We start from the raw sequence: 18,348 nt of genomic DNA, 5'->3' as shown, positions 1-18,348 counted from the left end.
AGTTCATTTTGAAGCGTGAGGAGGTTTTAGGCTAACGCGCACATTTCTTATACTCTTCCAACTTTTCGAGCTTCGCCTAGTAGACTTCGTTTTCGGCGTTACCACAATACCACATCGCAATACCGGGCAAACAGGCAGGGTGCAGAAGTCTGCTCGCGCTGGACACGGCGTCACTTTTTATCAGCTCCCGTGGCATAGTGGCTATACACTCTTAAAAATGAACTTCACCACATAGCACGCTCCTAGCCAACCATCATCTCGAGTGACATCGTTGTCTCCCCTGATTTGTTGAAAACGGGAGGCGTACGCCTTTTTGTGACACTTATGTAAAAATGTTAATTTTCACAAAAAGGCGGACGCCTCCCGTTTTCAACAAATCAGGGGAGACAACGATGTCACTCGGGATGATGGTTGGCTAGGAGCGTGCTATGCGGTGAAGTTCATTTTTAAGAGTGTAGGATGATCGCTTTCCACGCCGAGACTTGGAGGTGACACGGGTTCGAATCCTGTCACCGACTGTGCTGTCTCAGGTTTTCCCTGCGTTTTCCGGCAGACTTTCCAGACGAATGTCGGTACAGTTCCCCCTGAAGTCTGCCCAGGACGCACACTAAACCCTCTGTCCCCCCACTCCTTGTGTCCTGTCCTCTCTCCATGTGTCCACGTCTGTACGCCGCTCATAGCCACAGTTGCTTCGCGGCGCTAACACGGAATTAAAAAAAAAACAAAAAAAATTAACGGCGTCACTTTCGCCACATGCACCTATAAGACCTTGATTGACCGCAAGGAGGAGCAGCTCCCTCAGGTTGCCAAATTATAGGGATTGTGATGATGATGATGATGATGATGATTGCAGCTTTTATGGCGCATGAGCAACTAGACTATAATGTGCCAAAACTGTGATGTGTGTGGAAGGGTAAAAATAAATGTTCAATTAAAACCGAATTATCTCAGAATTTGAGACGTAAACTACACTCTTAAAAATGAACTTCACCTGATAGCACGCTCCTAGCCAACCATAATCTCGAATGATATCGTTATCTGCCCTGATTTGTTGAAAACGGGAGGCGTACGCCTTTTTTGTGACAATTATGAACAGCGTAAGTGTCACAAAAAAGGCGTACCTTCCCGTTTTCAACAAATCAGGGCAGATAACGATATCATTCGAGATTATGGTTGGCTAAGAGCGTGCTATGCGGTGAAGTTCATTTCTAAGAGTGTACAGTAAAAGAGAAAGTCATTCACTTACAGGACATTTAAATAGCCGATATCTCTAAAAAAAAGTTGCAAATTCTCACGTAGGGTAAAAGCGGTTCATCCCCAAGCAATAGAGCAGGGTGAAAAGGCACTTGACATTGGTAAAATTCTTTAAAATGGCGACGACGGTGATTTTCTGTAGGGATTGTACCGGACCTGTATACTTACCGTCGTATACGTCACGCCCCCTTCCTCAGCGTTTTATCGCGTGTGTCAAATTCGTTGTAAAAAAAAAAAGCGAAAAAGGAAAGTAAAAAAGCTTCTGGGGGGACTCTGCTAGATGTAAACAGACGATAACGCTGCGCGTTTTATAGATTGCGACGAAACCGTTACGAAACGTGCCTATATTTTATAATGACGATCGACCCGCGCAACAGTAACACAATGCTGTGGAAGGGAGAGAAAGAACGTGTAAGCGACTGTGTCGAGTCACCGCTTTTCAATTCTCAGCTTACCCTTCCTGCACCTTTGAGCGATACTCGCTTCTTTCAAGCGATCGATGGTTTCAAAAGGACGTGCGACGTGACCGACATCAATTTCGCCTGGACAACGGAGTTTCGTCATCGCTTTAGGGCTATTATAGGCATTTTTCGATGTTTAATCGGAGCTTTAGGCAACTACACTCTTAAAAATGAACTTCACCTCATAGCACGCTCCTAGCCAACCATAATCTCGAATGATATCATTATCTGACGTTATTTGTTGAAAACGGGAGGCGTACGCCTTTTCTGTGACAATTATGTCCAGCATAAGTGTCACAAAAAAGGCGTACGCCTTCAGTTTTCATCAAATCAGGGAAGATAACGATATCATTCGAGATTATGGTTGACTAAGAGCGTGCTGTGCGGTGAAGTTCATTTTTAAGAGTGTACGCCAAAACAGGCACTAAAGCCGGAATACAGGCGTTTATGGGCACTATCATATCGATACAGGAGGTTCCCCAGTACACTCTTAAAAATGATCTTCACCGCATAGCACGCTCCTAGCCAACCATAATCTCGAATGATATCGTTATCTGCCCTGATTTGTTGAAAACGGGAGGCGTACTGCTTTTTTTTTTTGTGACACTTATGCTGTTCGTAATTGTTGCAAAGAAGGCGTACACCTCCTGTTTTCAACAAACGGCAGATAACGATATCATTCGAGATAATGGTTGGCTAGGAGCGTGCTATATGCGGTGAACTTTATTTCTAAGAGTGGTACCTACACTGTTAAAACAGAACTTCACCACATAGCACGCTCCTAACCAACCATCATACTGAATGATATCATTCTGTGTCATGATTTGTTCAAAACAGGCGGGAGGCGCCTATCTGGGACAAGATAATCTGTCCCAGATAGGCGCCTCGCGCCTGTTTTGAACAAATCATGAGACAGAATGATATCATTCGGTATGATGGTTGGTTAGGAGCGTGCTATGTGGTGAAGTTCTGTTTTAACAGTGTAGTGCCCAGGTTCCCCAGGTTCCTGTATTGAAAGGGCTCTATTAGAACCACACGAAAACAAACAAACGAAGAAAAAAGGCACTTTCCTGTAGGAATCGTCATTTGAAATCCTTTCTATTTTTCAAAACAATGACGCGTCATTTAGTGCAAACATTAGGATGTAAGCTGTAGAAGAAAGCCTCAGCCAGTGAACTAAATTTTGTAAGTAAAAAAAAAAATTAGAAACACTCAGCACGAAGAAAGAGTCATTCCGACATGCACTGACGTTCAGTTAGACGTACATGAGACATCGATCAAGAAGAGCAGCTTTTGTAGATATTGCATGGTTGAGGGATTGTACAATAAAAAGCTTTCAACGACTATATAGGCATCAGCAGTAGTTGATCATCAACAGTCGTCTATCATCGACAGCATCGCCTCGGTTGCGCTTCGTTAAACTAAAGAAACGCAGCCCTCTTGCCGTCCAGGACAGAAGCCGTCTGCTTAACTACCCCGTTGATGTGGCCTATGTCCTATGTGGCCTATGCGTTCAGGCATCGGCTAAATAAAGTTGCAGCTAAATATTTTTAGGAGCGTAGAGCAGAACGTTATGTATACATCCGCGTCGGCGTCGATTGGGCGCAACAATTCTTCAAATGACGTAACAATGGATCGAAGTATCTGGATGGCGGTACGTCTACCCGCCCGTATCAAAAAAAAAAAAAAAAAGAAAAAAGAAAAAAGAAGTGCGTTTTTCTATTAACGCTGCACACGTTATGAAGGAGAAGTATTGAACAATAAATTGTCAATAGAATTACGAAACGTAGAGGAACAATATTACACGCATTACACCCGTAACTAAATACCTGCTGATAGGCATTCTTAACTCCTTTAAAGAGCTTCGACTTACGGCATTCAGTTAATTAGGCAATGCGTAGCCATTCTCTGTACGTGAATAACAGAAAAACAGACGTCTTTCGTTTAGAATGTGTTTTCCGTCAGAAGGCTTACTTAAAAGTTACTGCTTCTTAAGTGTAACGATTCAAAGTTACCATAACTACCATACACTAACTAATATAAGAAAGGAAATTATCTGAGTACACGCAACTCTCAGAAAGCTTATTTTTCATTTTAGCACTTGTATCGTCCAACCACGATTGCGTCACATGCTTGTTACACTTAAAACGTAACTGTCTTTCGACCTCTTCATCGGGCACCTCTCGAGGGAATGTCTGTATACAATATCACAAACACCATCTTCGCGATCAGAAAACTGTTCAAGGCATATAAACACGCGACAAAAATATGCTAAATATGGTATGGTATGGTATGGACTTAGTTACAGTTACACTCAACAGCTATACTTTCACCTAATTATACTTTCACGGAGAAGTAACTCGTGACTGTAACAATAGTTAGAAAACGATTTAGCGGGAAATGCGAGAGAAATGCGTTAGCATTAGGCGCCTTTTCCGGTCCATACTTGACTTCCGGTTGGACACTTTGAATGACTGTATGTTAGTCCATTTAATTAACCTTTAATTAGCCTCAATTACTTTCAATTACCCTGTAATTACCCTTTAATTACCGAACGTAACCGGAGGTTACATGCGGTAGTCTTGAATTTCATTTAATTCCCTTCAATTACTCTAAATCCCCCTTTAATTGACGTTAGTTACCTTTGATTACATTTAATTACCTCCGGTGACCTGCGGTTACCTTCGGTAATCTTTAATTTCATTTTAGCTTTCTCTTAATTACGTATTTCTTACATTCATTACCTTTAAACTCAACTTTCTTGCTTTAACTGCCTTTAATTACCTCTAATTACCTTCAATTACTCTTATCTCTTACTCTTAATTACCTTCGACTACTTCAATTTCAAATAATTTACCTCCATTTACGTTTAGCCTCGTATGTCCACTTGTACCGCTGCCTCGGTGAAGCTTCCCCCTCTCATACACGGACACACACACACACACACACACACACACACACACGTGTACGTACGTACGTACATACATACATACATACAGCTTTTTCCAGTTTGACACTCCTAATGCTAACGCACTAAAAGTATTTCACAGTTACAAGTTTCCTATACTTCAGCTATTACCCTACTCAGGATCTCACCTTCTCTTTGCGTTTTGGTCGGTTGTTTCCCATCTTAGAGTTTCGTTTTCACAAACCAAACTCACCTTTTACTTACCAGCTCGCTAAAGTTAACGCACAGTGCACGCAACTTCCAACATCGCTCCGAAAATCGCCCCACTGGCGGCGAACATCGCAATCAGTACCGGGTCTGACCCATATGTTCTTTCGACGGGTTGTCATGATGTTGACACGCTGTCGCTTGTTGTCAACACGTGTGGGAATCTGACTCGACACGTCGGGCGTCGTACACGTCGGGCGCTTATCGGAGCAAAGTTGGAAGTTGCGAGCACTGTACGTTCACGAACGCATCCTACCCTCCCTGCACCTGCTTCATAAATGACACTATACCGGGTGTTTCAGTTAAATCCCCGGGCTAAATAATTCGCGAACCGGTGCACCAATCGAATAACTTTCTTTTTTACAAGTATCTGTCCAATACCGCCTACAAGATGCGCACCGCGTGAATGAGCGGGAGGCGCTCATTATTTAAATAAAAATGCAAATGTGTTTCGTAAAAAAGCGTAACTTCTAAAGCAGGGCGCTGTCGGTATTAAAATGGGTACTACCCCTTTTGGGACCTTCAGTGGACACCTTTCAGAGAAAAATCTGCCACCGAAGCGGGTCATTTGTTGCAGTAATTAATTGGTTTCGGTTTACGTATTTTTGTCGCGGCTGGTCGCGGCGAAGCGCAAAAGGACGTAATTCATTGGTGTAATTCATTGGTGTAAGGATGTAATTCATTGGTGGACATGGGAGTGAAAGAGCGTCCTTTTGCGCTTCACCGCGACCAGCCGCGACAAAAATATGTAAACCGAAACCAATTAATTACTGCAACAAATGACCCGCTTCGGTTGCAGATTTTTCTCTAAAAGGTATCTACTGAAGGTCCCAGAAGGAGTAGTACCCATTTTAATGCCGACGGCGCCCTGCTTTAGAAGTTATCTTTTTTCGCGAAACTCATTTGAATTTTTATTTAAATAATGAGCGCCTCCCGCTCATTCACGCGGTGCGCATCTTGTAGGCGGTATTGGACAGATACTTTTAAAAAAGAAAGTTATTCGATTGGTGCACGGTTCGCGAATTATTTAGCCCGGGGATTTAACTGAAACACCCGGTATAGGAACAACGGAGAAAATACGGGCCAGGAGAATAAATGATCCGGCGCCATTACTGGAAGGCACCGTGTGCTGAGCCGTCACATCGGCAGGGAATCCGTTCGGATATAAAGCGCCACCCGCGAAACCCGCATACGATTCACTTCTGTAAAGGAGGCAAAAGCAGGTCCGAATTTAAAAAAAAAAAAAAAAAAAAAAAACACACTACCTTCATTTTTGCTTACAACCCGTCAAATGGACACGAATATGTGCGGACATGGGATTTGGAGCTGGGTTCAAAAATCGCTTCGCTCAGTTCCAGGCACGGGAATAGCCATAATAAACCCACCCGGGAACAAAATTGTTTTCCTTCTCTCCCTCCGATTCCTTTTGTGACGAGATGGCAAAAAAAAATATTGGAATCTTTCGGCGGGCTTCAAAGGAAATGTCTATTTTTGAAACTTTCCACCAAATAAGGTATAGGAATGGAAATAGGGAAGCTTTCACGTCGGTAGTTTCGCGTTGAATTTGTGACTGGCTCAAAAAGCTGTGGATATCTTGAAAAGACTATGTTTGAGTAGCAATATTCGTATGACTACACCAATAATATTGGTGTAGCGTGCGCCCTTCTATCATGCAATCGAAAAAGAAAAAAAGGGGGGGGGGAGAACGTTCTAGAAGACAAGAAATTGTTGGTCCTTTACAAGCTGACGTGGATCCTTTACGCGGCTTCGCGTCCTGCCTACGTGATTATAGCACGGTACATTGTTAGATGCGCTATGGGACCTTGTTTGCACGCTGCACAGGTTGCTTTTCAATTTTTCTTTGTGTCGTAACTGCACAGAAACAGTGGCTGTAAGCATCGTACAGAAGTAAGCAGATGGAGACGGAGCAGCGCGGGAATGCACGTGATAACACATCCTTGGCCGACTTCACGAGCGTTTCTGCAAACATTCATACTATTCGTACTGGAAAGTCTCCCTCTTTTTTCATTATTCGAGGCTTCAACGTTGCAGCTCTCGTGAGAGAACGAAGACGACTATCCCATGCATTGATGTTGACGTTGGCGAAAAAATTGAATAGGGAGAGATTGAGTTCTAAACGCAACAAATTCCGTCCCATCCATCCGTCCATTCAGGTATATGCGCTTCGCACACATCGCCCAACATGAAAGGATTTAATGGAATCCCGCAGGGAGCGCCACCTATGCACGTGCACTGATTGCTTTCCGTTTGAAACGCGCTTGCGGCTGTCTTCGGAACTATCCTTCGTGCGGGTATCCGATGCGCGGTACTCTGCACTCTTAAAAATGAACTTCGCCGCATAGCACGCTCTTAGCCAACCGTCATCTCGAGTGATATCGTTATACCTGGCCCGATTTGTTGAAAGCGGGAGGCGTACGCCTTTTTTTGTGACAATTATCAACAGCATAAGCGTCACAAAAAAGGCGTACGCCTCCCGTTTTCATTTCAGAGGAGGATTCGAAGGCTGTTCTCGGCTATGTGTGTCAGATGCGCCACCAGTCAGCGTGCTTGTCATGTGTCGTGGACGACGTAGTTGGTTCTTTTTCGGTTTGCAACGGATATTGTTACGCGGAAGGGATGCCCGAAAACAAGGACAGTCGTCAATGATGATTGAACCAGAGCCGTTTATAGGGAGAGTTTGGCCATTAGGAGGAGCCTAACTTGAAGCGCGTCATGCAACGTCACGGCTAAGCCACCTCCCTCGCCGTGCTCTATTGTTGTCCCGTTGTCAGCCGGTCGCCGACGCCATATTGATGCTGATCGTTGTTTACGATGCAAGGAGGGGAAGACACGTGCGTACATTGTCCTTCGAAAGCCCTTCGCCCTTGAACTCTTTCAGTTTGACAACAAAACCCCCCTTTATCAGAGGCGGCTGTGGGTCATAAGCCGGTTATTCTTGTAAATTTCATTCATTGCGACAACAAAGCTGACGGACAGCATCAATATGGCGCGCATCAGATGGCTGATAAGCGGATTCTGCTTGGATACAGTCTTTTTAGGCGGTGCAACGACGACTCTGACGTCAAAATAGGCTCCACCCACGAGGCGGCAAAAGATCAGAGAATGGCCAAACTCTCCCTATAAATGGCTCTGGATTGAACATGAGCGCAGCGCCATCTAGTGTGTAACGTAGCAACTTATCAAAGTGGATTGGATCCACTGCTCATCGGAAAGTTCACACATTATACACAAGGTGGCGTCACCACGCTCCCTGGATATTTAATATTACATATAGGAAAGTAAAGACGTGATATGCTATAGATCATCGGAGAGCACCATCTGAACGAAAGCGTTCATGCAGTAGATAATTTGGTTATCATTTTGACTTTTTTTTGTACTTCACCTACGGGCTTTTATGGAGCTTACAAACAGGTTCTTTGTTGGTGTTGGTGAAGTAGCTGATTAGTTAAACTCAGATCCTGATTTACCTTCATGACCCGTGGCGGACACCTCATCCTGGTCCTGCTGCCTCATTAGCCAAATGACTTTTTCTACTCTTAGTTTTTTTTACTTTTCTTCTCCGTCCGGTGTAATGGAGCGGTGAGGTCAACCAACCTTACCGGGTCTACCTTCTATTCCTGGCGTCAGGACCTTTTTCTCGAGTTATTCGGATTTCAGGCTCATTTCCCGTCAAGCTAATGTCCAAACGTTACCTAAACGTCTATACTGTGACCGGCGGCGCGGCTGCGTATATAAAGCATCTCCTCGTCGCGGGTAACTGCGAAGCACGACCTACTAGATTATAACGACCATGTCATAATCGGCAACCCCTATGAGGATCCCGTCCGCACTATCCGCTAGGGGCGCTGCTCATCGGCCCGCGAGATCTACATCATGATTGGACGATGGAAATTTGAATTTTGAACGCGCAGAAGCGAGCGTACGACAACCGTAGCAGACGACAACAACAGCTCCTATAAAAACGAGTAGAATGATGATGATAATCAACTTTAGAATGAAACATTTTCCGTGGGATGTCCACCGCTTTTACAAAAATACTAAGTTAAGCTGAAGTATAAAGTATTGTGGAAGTTGAGGAAGCAATAACCGGGCCGATGAGCAGCGCCACCGCCAGCTTCCAAATGCGGCGCTGGGAAGGGGTGCCTATGACGTTGTCATTATGATCTAGTAGGTCGTGCACCGAAATTATTACGCTAAATACTGGGAGATGGTGGCTTCGAATCCTACCGCTGGTTGCGCTGTTTGACGCTTTTCCTGAGATTTCCGGCAGGTGTTCCAGACGTTTGTCGGCGCAGTTCCTCCTGAAGTCGGCCCAGGACGTACATTGAACCTTTCTGTGCCCTACTTCTTTCTGTTGTCCTCTCTTAGTCTGTCTACGTAGCTGCCATTGCGACGTGGTGATGACACGAAATAAAAGATATTTGCCGTCGCAAAAGTGCACATTACGATTACGATATTTTTCGACACGTGCTGCGTCAGTTATATTATCTGATCAACACCGTCACCTTATTGCTTTTGCTGGTGTCGGACTAATTCGAAGAGCCGAACCTCAAACGCAATAAAACGAAATTATAACAGCAGTGGAGTGTTTTTCAAGCTCCGATGAAAACCTTCTTTACCAAAACACATAGCTGGTACAGCCGCCCACAGAAAAAAAAAAAAAAAAAGGAAAAGTTTTTCTTGCACTCCACCAACCACGTTCGTTAGAAGGGCCCACAATATTCTCCGCCTTCCGAAACTCAACTATATTTGCTATCGTTCCTGAGGCAACAACGAGCCAACAAGCGAGACCTCTGGTGGGTTGACTTTACAACATTTTTTGTTTTTTCGGCGAGATGTTAGTGCTTGTGGCCACGTGCTGCAGTTATCGACCTGAAGGTAGCCACTTTCGTGTTATTCTGTTAGAGGCGAGTAGGAATAGAGAAGACGTCCCTCCGGGAATGGATGAGAACATTTCGCCGCCCAATGAGAGGGCGCCAGACATGATAACATCAAGTAGACGCTGTTGAGGAAGATTCAACTGCGTAAGAAAAGTCGCGGAACCACACGTTGAGTATTTAGAGTTCGATACAGGTGTAACATATCGATGTAGCAGTAGCATCGTTGTAAGAGATACACCGTTATAATAGTTATATCGTTATAACCGAGATATCGTTATAATGCATGTTCTGGCGGATTGCCCGCTCGTCACTTTAGTCGTGTCACGACACCTCGAATTTTTATTGGCACTATAGTACAGTGCGATGTGTCAGCGTATTAAGATAACACGGTGCTTGGAAAGAGGCATATATTATCGATTGTATTTCGAAATAATTACACACCATTTCACACAAAAGAGATCAAAAAGGTAATGTACAGTGGCAGTGTCCTTACCCTGATACCCCCGAAAAAGAAAAGAAATAAAAAGAAAGAAAGAACTAACAAGGAAAAAAGAAAAACAAGACTGGAAAGATACAGATACAAAAAGGTTTAGAAAAAAGAAGCCAAATTACGTACTATAATCCGCCCTTTCCATTTGCTCGACGACCCATTTTGTTCCCATTTTACGGTCATCCCAAGCAATATGCCCTTCGAGAAGAAGGGGACAATTTGCGACCATCCCTAGGATATAGTATCCGGGGCAACTGTCTGTCCCCAAACTGACGGACGCTCCTGTTTCTGTCTTGCGCGCGCGCTGCAGGTTGCCGCAGCAACTGTGCCATTTTTCCTCTATACGTGACATCTCGTTCCGGTTGCATGCAGACGACGCTGGATGATAAGAGGGCAGAAGCCGACACCGGGGATGATTCAGTTGGGTCCTTAAATCTTAGTCGGGTGGAAATAGGGGTAGAGCTTTCGGATAAATATCCCTTCATTTTTGTCTCTGTTTATCTTTCTATACCTGTTGGTGAAAATGTGCACTCAGACGCGGTGGAAGTAATTTCGTATTAATATAAGATTTGCGTCAATGTTATTATCGTTATGAAATAATTAATAGCTCGATCTTTATTACACTGAACCAGTGAGCCAAACTCGAAGAAAAAGTTGCTGAGAGCAACTCGAGAAAGATTATTCGAGCTGGAAAGGTTGTATTAACAATAGCAATAATAGCATACTATTATCGTGCTACTGATTACAGTGTTAGTGATTGATGTACTTTATTATCACGTGGAAGGCTACGTGAACTTGACAATTGATTTTTATTTATTCCTATGTTTTTCATTCTATATATCTACGATTTTTCTCTTTTTACGTTATTAGGCAAACACTAAGTGAAAAAGTCAATTTCACGCCTTTTCACTTAACGACCTTGATCGTGAAATAAAGCTGAATAAATCGAAAGAATGAATGCCGTTCACTATTCTACCGCTCGCCATAACGCCTATTCCCATTATTCGAAGATGCTCAAAATAGCCTGGATGACCGAGACATTTCACCCCATGTCATAGTCACGATTTATTTGTTGTTGTTCAAAAGTGTGACGTCAAACCATTTCCCATTCAAACTGTTTCAAACATGCGTTCCGTCACTCTTCACAATCGCTAGAATAAGAAGAACCCGTGGCACATTCTACGGTTGCCAGACTGCGTTCGTAAAACACGGTTGACATAGACGGCTGAGTTCGGCCGGGTGCGTGCACAGGAAGGGAGGTTTTGTTCAATCTTCCCGACACTTTTCTTCCCTTTTCGCTAGTTGAAGGTTGAGAAAGATTCTCGCGTCGCTTATAATAACGTGTTCCCGGTTCCTCATTAGTTTCGCCGGAACAGGAATTTAGCCGGGGGAAGTGCCGTTGTTATGGTTCTTTGTATACTGTCTGTCGCGAAGAATGCGTACAAATGACGCTGAGAGTGCTGATCGTGCCATCTGTGCAGCTGAGCGTAAAACCGAAACCGAAAGTTCATACAGAAGAAAGTGTCTATTGCAAGAGCACGGGCAGTGAGGTTCGAACACACGGCCATGGATTTCCGAAGAGAGATGCTAACACAGGGAACGCACTCAATTCAAGGGCATCAATCAATCAATCGATCGATCGATCGATCGACCGACCGACCAACGAACGAACGAACGCGCGTTATTTTCGCGTTCGCGTTATTTTATTCGCTTTATTCATTCATAAGGATTGAATATTTCGTTGCGCAGGCCCTATAATAAAACGCGTACAGTATACATGTCGTCTGCTACCGCGTATTTATGTCTTCTGCTTCGGAACAGCTTTTATGTCGTCTGCTTTGTAAATTGTCCCTTCGTGCCAGGCTCTGACGGTAGGGTGAACGACACTGCATCGGGCGAAACGTCTGAAATTTAAATGTGTCTATGCTGTTCAATCAACCAACCAACAGACCGAATGAGTAATAAAATGACATTTAGCATGACTGGATACCCTGCTTCATCAGGAGCCGTGATGCAAAATATTTTCGCTCGGCAGTGTCTCGTAGTGTCTCATCACTGGACAGTTTAGTTTAGAAAAACGCCCTCAAAAACCAGCCATGAACCGTGCTGCCTAACACTTAGAGGTCCGCCCCAGTTTCCCGGCGTGACGTAATGGAATCTGTGTGACGTAGCATCAGCGTCGCGAGCAGCCGCGCGATCTGCCCCTCAGCCACAAGCGAGAACAAATATCGAGTGGCCCTTCATAACATAACGCTAATGCGAACAGACAACAAGACAACAACAATTAGAAAACAAGAGCACCATAACTCATCATAATGCACCACGAACACACTTGAGAGAAGCAAGAAGACCGCCTATAGAAGAGCGAGTACTGGATAATTTTTATAAGGACCCGAAGACCCACATTGTTCATGAGCCTCTCAATTTCAAACACAGCGCGCCCTCTAACGCCTTTTCTTCTGGGAGCAATTCGAGCGTGAAACCTTTCACTTCGCGTTATTTTATTCGCTTTATTCATTCATAAGGATTGAATATTTCATTCCGTAGGCCCCATTATAAAACGCGTCCAGTATTCATGCCGTCTGCTACCGCGTATTTATGTCTTCTGCTTCGGAACAGCTTTTATGTCGTCTGCGTTTGTGTCGTCTGCTTTGTAAATTGTCCCTTCGTGCAGGGCTCTGACGGTATAGGGTGAACGACACTGCACCGGGCGGGACCTCTGAAATTTTAATGTATTTTTACCGTAGCGCCATAGGCGGCCACGTCCGGCTAAAATATCGAATCCATTTAGGTTCGCCAAATATTCTCATCCTCCTAGCTTGCTTTGAAGCGGGATGGTGAACTAAATAATTTAAATGCTTTTATCAGCTTCGCTTCGCTAAATGGGATGCCCCGAAGAAGAGCTAAGCTTCTTCGTACGTTTCTGCGTATAGTTATTTCTCCATCACACGTTTTTGATCCGGTACGACCACCGCGAAATATCTATGGTATAAAGATAAGATAAGATAATATATGAATAAAAACCAAGATGAAAGCCGGACACAGGGGATCAGTATTCGCGATGAGCCGATTTAGGATCTGTGCCATGATATGCTACGATTGACTGTTTGAAAACGAGGAGAGATCTAAGCTGATCTGATTAGATCCTGCCATTACCTCCGCGCTAGTAAAGTTTTTTGCGCTAAAACGCGCACGTAAAACAGCTTTCAGAAGTAAATGCCCGCCTGTGTACTTTGTGGTAATGGTTTAATCCACCCTTTTAGTTTTCTGCGTATATATTTGCTTCGCCCGTTACAGCTACCGTGCTCGCTTGTGAAGCCACCTTTACAAAGTTGATGTACGCATTCCAAAAGTACGTGACGTCACGTTCTAGAAGTAGAGAAGGAAGAGAAAACGAAAATGGAGGACACCAGCTCGCTCCATCAAATCATCCCAGTAATTATTTACAGGTAGGTGCGTAGCAAGAAGGGAAAAAGTCAGGCACTCGAACATTAAACAGCACTCGAAAGCAGTAATACCAACAGTAGACGCTGTAGCTTCCTACATTTATTTGCGCTGCTCCTGCATTTATTCACCACGCGAAATGTAGTACCGAAAATATAAACGTGGAAAAGCTTCCGTGTCTACACTGCGTTTGGGTAGTTACTTACCTCGAGCTTTTTTTTTTAAAGGGAGACTTCGCAACCAAATGGATTTCAAGCTTGCGGTATTCTCACAACTATTTACACGAACGGTACACAATTGTGAAATGAGAATCTCACTTGAGAATGAAGGGGGAATCATAAAAAAAAAGTCGTTTCGAATTTGAAAAAGTCTGGCTTCCACCGAACGTCGATGGAAGTACTTCTTTCTTTCCTTTTATTTAAAGCGAGCGATAAAAGAGGAACGAGCGCTATTTTTCAGCTACTTGACTAAGAAACAGGTGCTACTATAGTGAAGCAGTACCTGTTTCATACTGAAGTAGCTGGAAAGTAGCGCTCGTTCCTCTTTTATCGCTCGCTTTAAATATAATTTCTGGGCTAGTATACGACTGTATACTACACTCTTAAAAATGAACTTCACCGCATAGCACTCTCCTAGCCAACCATCGTCTCGAATGATATCGTTATCTGCTCTGATTTGTTGAAAACGGAAGGCGTACGCCTTTTTTGTGACAATTATGAACAGCATAAGTGTCACAAAAAAGGCGTACGCCCTCGTTTTCAACAAATCAGGGCAGATAACGATATCATTCGAGACGATGGTTGGCTAGGAGAGTGCTATGCGGTGAAGTTCATTTTTAAGAGTGTACTTGTCCGCACCACGTAGAGTGAGGAGGGAAACATTTCTGTGACCTCCTCTCCACGTTGCTGCTTCGCTTTGATTGCTCGCTTATTTGAGGCATAATTCCTCACACGAGCAAGAAACAGAGTTGATGGCAAGTTTTTCAGTGGATGCTATGCACCAACTGTGATGTGGAACATTTTTTTTTCCTCCGACCGTTCCGAAGTCTTTCATAGATCATAAAAATACTGCTTTCTTGCAAACCGTCGCTTTTACAGCTCAGTGGCGTTACCGCTTGAGACAAGTTGACTCTCCCAGATCCTCTCAATGCGTTGCTCTAGAGGATTTGCACTCTAAGAAAAAAAAAAGGATCAAAAATAACAAAGACGGTTAAGAGCATCAGCTGTTTACTATATACATTAAAAACAAGACTTTCGTGCAGTAGGCTGCACTTCTTCAGGTTTGAGGACCTGTTACAAGTGGTGAAGCATATATCAAAAAACCAAGTCACATGGTACAAGAGGTACAAAAAATGGTACATGGTACAAAAAAGGAGTAAGACGGGGAGTAATCGCAACTTCTACTCCCCTAGTCTGCAATTACTTACATTTTAGTCCCCTAACCCAACATTTACTCTCGACATTTACTCCCCAGGACTGCAAATCGTCACTAAACTTCGCGCATGGTCTCCTGAATGCAACAGTCTACATAAATATGTGCCCTTGGTCAATTTGAATGACATAAGGCTGTATAACTCAGACAACGTAGCAATATTCCAACCACATAGATTAAGAAACAGTTAGCGCATCTTCCTTCGCAAATTGTGCCCTATGTATGGCGCAAGATTTGATATCACGCGATATATCACGGTTGACGGTTTGCTTCAAAGTATTTTCATGCATGCACACGAATTATGTACTTGGGACTCTTACAACTGCGCGGGAAATGCAGTTTACACTCTGTGACATTCATTTACTCCCGTGCATTTACTCCCGAAAGGGACTATTTTTTGTGGCAAGGCATTTAGTCTCCAAAAGGAGTACAAGTACTCCTTTTTTACTCCAAGTACAAGTACCAAGTACTGCGGTTGGTGTACAGTGTGCTATGCGGTGAAGTTCTGTCTTTAGAGTGTACACACATAAAAAGAAAGCTCGAGCCCTCGTGCCCTTTTGACCCTTTTTGGACAAAATAGGACTTGGATCCTTAATTGTGAAGGGGCTCATCATTTCATTCCCTACGTCACCACCAGCGATGGGGTAGAGTATTTCCACCCTGGAGGTGAAATTCCCCATTCCTCATCTTAAAAACAAAGAAGTTGTTGTTGTTGTTGTTGTTGTTGTCGCGTATGCATTCCTTTAGTCGTTCGGGGTTTTTTTTTTTTTTTGTGCCCATAACACAATTCTCGATAGCGGCGCTCGTGCGAGTAATCGGATAAAAAACGGAGAAGTCAGAGGGGCTACGATTTCTTTAGATACAGACACGTACGAGTACAAAAGGTGTCGACTGTCGCAAGAGCAGTGTCTCTATCAAACTCAATTTTTGTAACGGCTTCCAGCTTGTCTCCGACAAAGACAGAAATATAAAAGGCTAAAAGAGGAAGAAGAAGAAGAAGAAGAATTTTAAGAGGAAAGTTGATCAAATAACGAGACCGAGAAGAAATCAAGTCTCAAAGGGTCCCCCGCTCGACGTCATTGCTTCAAAGGACAGAAGATAAGAGAGTTTTAAAGAGACTTTCTACTGCTTCGGGATTCCCTGTGTCGGAGCATCAATGAGAACGTGGAAGTCATTTTGAACTCGCTCGGGTTGGATGGGGAATTTCGCGAATCTCAGTCATTCCACCCATTCGGTAGAATGACGGGGCTGGAAGTGAAGTGGTGCTGGGAAAGGGGGGAATGAAACGGCGACGGTAACCGTGTTAAATTGTCACGTGATTTCATGCTAGGTTCACGTAGTAGACTTTCAGGTAGATTGCATATCGCGGATAGTATATTGTGCTATATATGGAGGCGACGTTAAACTGGAACAAAAGAACGGTTCGCTTTCACGCCAAGTTGGTCTTAACCTCGAGATAATGTTCTTTTTTTTTTTTTCGTGATTAACTGATTGTCGTGATTGGCTGCGATGGGCCTGCCGACCAACGCTAAGCACCGAACGAGCCAACGACGAGTGTCGTATTCGATTCCGGTGTCAAGTGTCGTTATCGATTCCGGTATCGAGTGTCGTTATTGATTCTGGTATTGATTGTCGTTATCGATTCCGGTATCGATTGTCGTTATCTATTCCGGTATCGAGTGTCGTTATCGATTCCCTTATCGAGTGTCTTATGGGGATGCTAAAATGCACACATTTCTCCTTGCGAAGTGAAAGATGCCATATTACGTTGGCACCAACACAAAAAGTAACACAATGCAATGTGCACCTTCCTTCCTTCTCTCTTTCTCAGGGAGCACGCCAATGCTGAGCGGCCTGCCATTGGTTTCCTCAAACCGTTTGCCCAATCATTGCGGCGGATGTTTTGAGGAAACGAATCACGGGCCGCTCCGCACTGTGCCTTCCGCGAAGTCCGCAATGATGCGATGTTGTATGGATTCCTAAGGAGAGTGCAGGGCTACGGTGCATACTTTCCAGACGAATGCCGCTACAGTTCCCCGTGAAGCCGGCCCAGGACGCAAAGTAACTTTCCCGTCCCCCAACTCCTTCCTGCTGTCCTTTCTCTATCCGTGTAGTCACACGAGCGACATTTCCCCAGAAGCGGAAGATGCGAAAAACGTCATAGCTTTCTGCGGTCACGTGAGCGCGAGCGCTCAGCGTCGCGTCTTCACGTACACTGCTAACCGTGGGGAATATCCTGCGCAACAGTCACAAGATATCCCGTAGCAGACGACAGGAAAAGGCGCTGGCGTCGCCGTCGTCTGCTAAGTGTCGTCTGCTAAATGCGCAGTACGCCACGGAAATATTCCGCTACACAGCCACAAGATATTCCGTAGCAGACGACAGGAAAAGGCGCTGTCGTCGTCGTCGTCTGCTAAGTGTCGTCTGCTAAATGCGCAGTACGCCACGGAAATATTCCGCTACACAGCCACAAGATATTCCGTAGCAGACGACAGGAAAAGGCGCTGGCGTCGTCGTCGTCTGCTAAGTGTCGTCTGCTAAATGCGCAATATACGCCACTTCCGGTATTCTGCACCGTGTGAATGCTCAACACAACACGGGACGGAACTTCGGCTCTGTAAGCAGTGTTTTCGCTTTTTCTTCCACCGGAATATTCCGTGAGCATGTCGCTCGTGTGAATACACGGTATCTGTCCACGTCTGCACATCGCTCGTAGCCACAGTTGCTTCGCGGCGTTAACACGAAAAAAAAAAAAAAGAAAGAGAAAAACTTGTGAAGTTGGCTTTTTCGTAGCGCAAGAATGCTACGCAGGAAAACGCGCTTTACGGGCAAAGACCACGATTGTTATTTTTATCTCGTTAAACTCATCACGCATGCCTGGTGGGACAAAAAAGAAAAACGAAAACCAAATACACTCGCGCAAACCGCGCAAATTCTTTCGCAACTTTTAACGCGGGTGTCGCGTGGAGTAGCTCGAGGAAATTTTTAAAATTGCGAAACACACGCCGAAAGGCAACTGCGCGACAAAAAAGAACGGCAAGAAAAGGATGCAATGAGAGAGATGTAAATTTTTTCTCTCACCTAACACCCTCGCCACGCGACAACCGTCTCGAGACGATCGATCAAAAAGACATCTTCAACATTTCACGGGAAACGCCCTGAAGCCGCGCATACCTTCTGTCTTCTTTCCGG

Source organism: Ornithodoros turicata, chromosome 6 (assembly GCF_037126465.1).
Source record: "Ornithodoros turicata isolate Travis chromosome 6, ASM3712646v1, whole genome shotgun sequence".
Taxonomy (NCBI): domain Eukaryota; kingdom Metazoa; phylum Arthropoda; class Arachnida; order Ixodida; family Argasidae; genus Ornithodoros; species Ornithodoros turicata.
Note: the sequence above shows the minus strand (reverse complement) of the source record.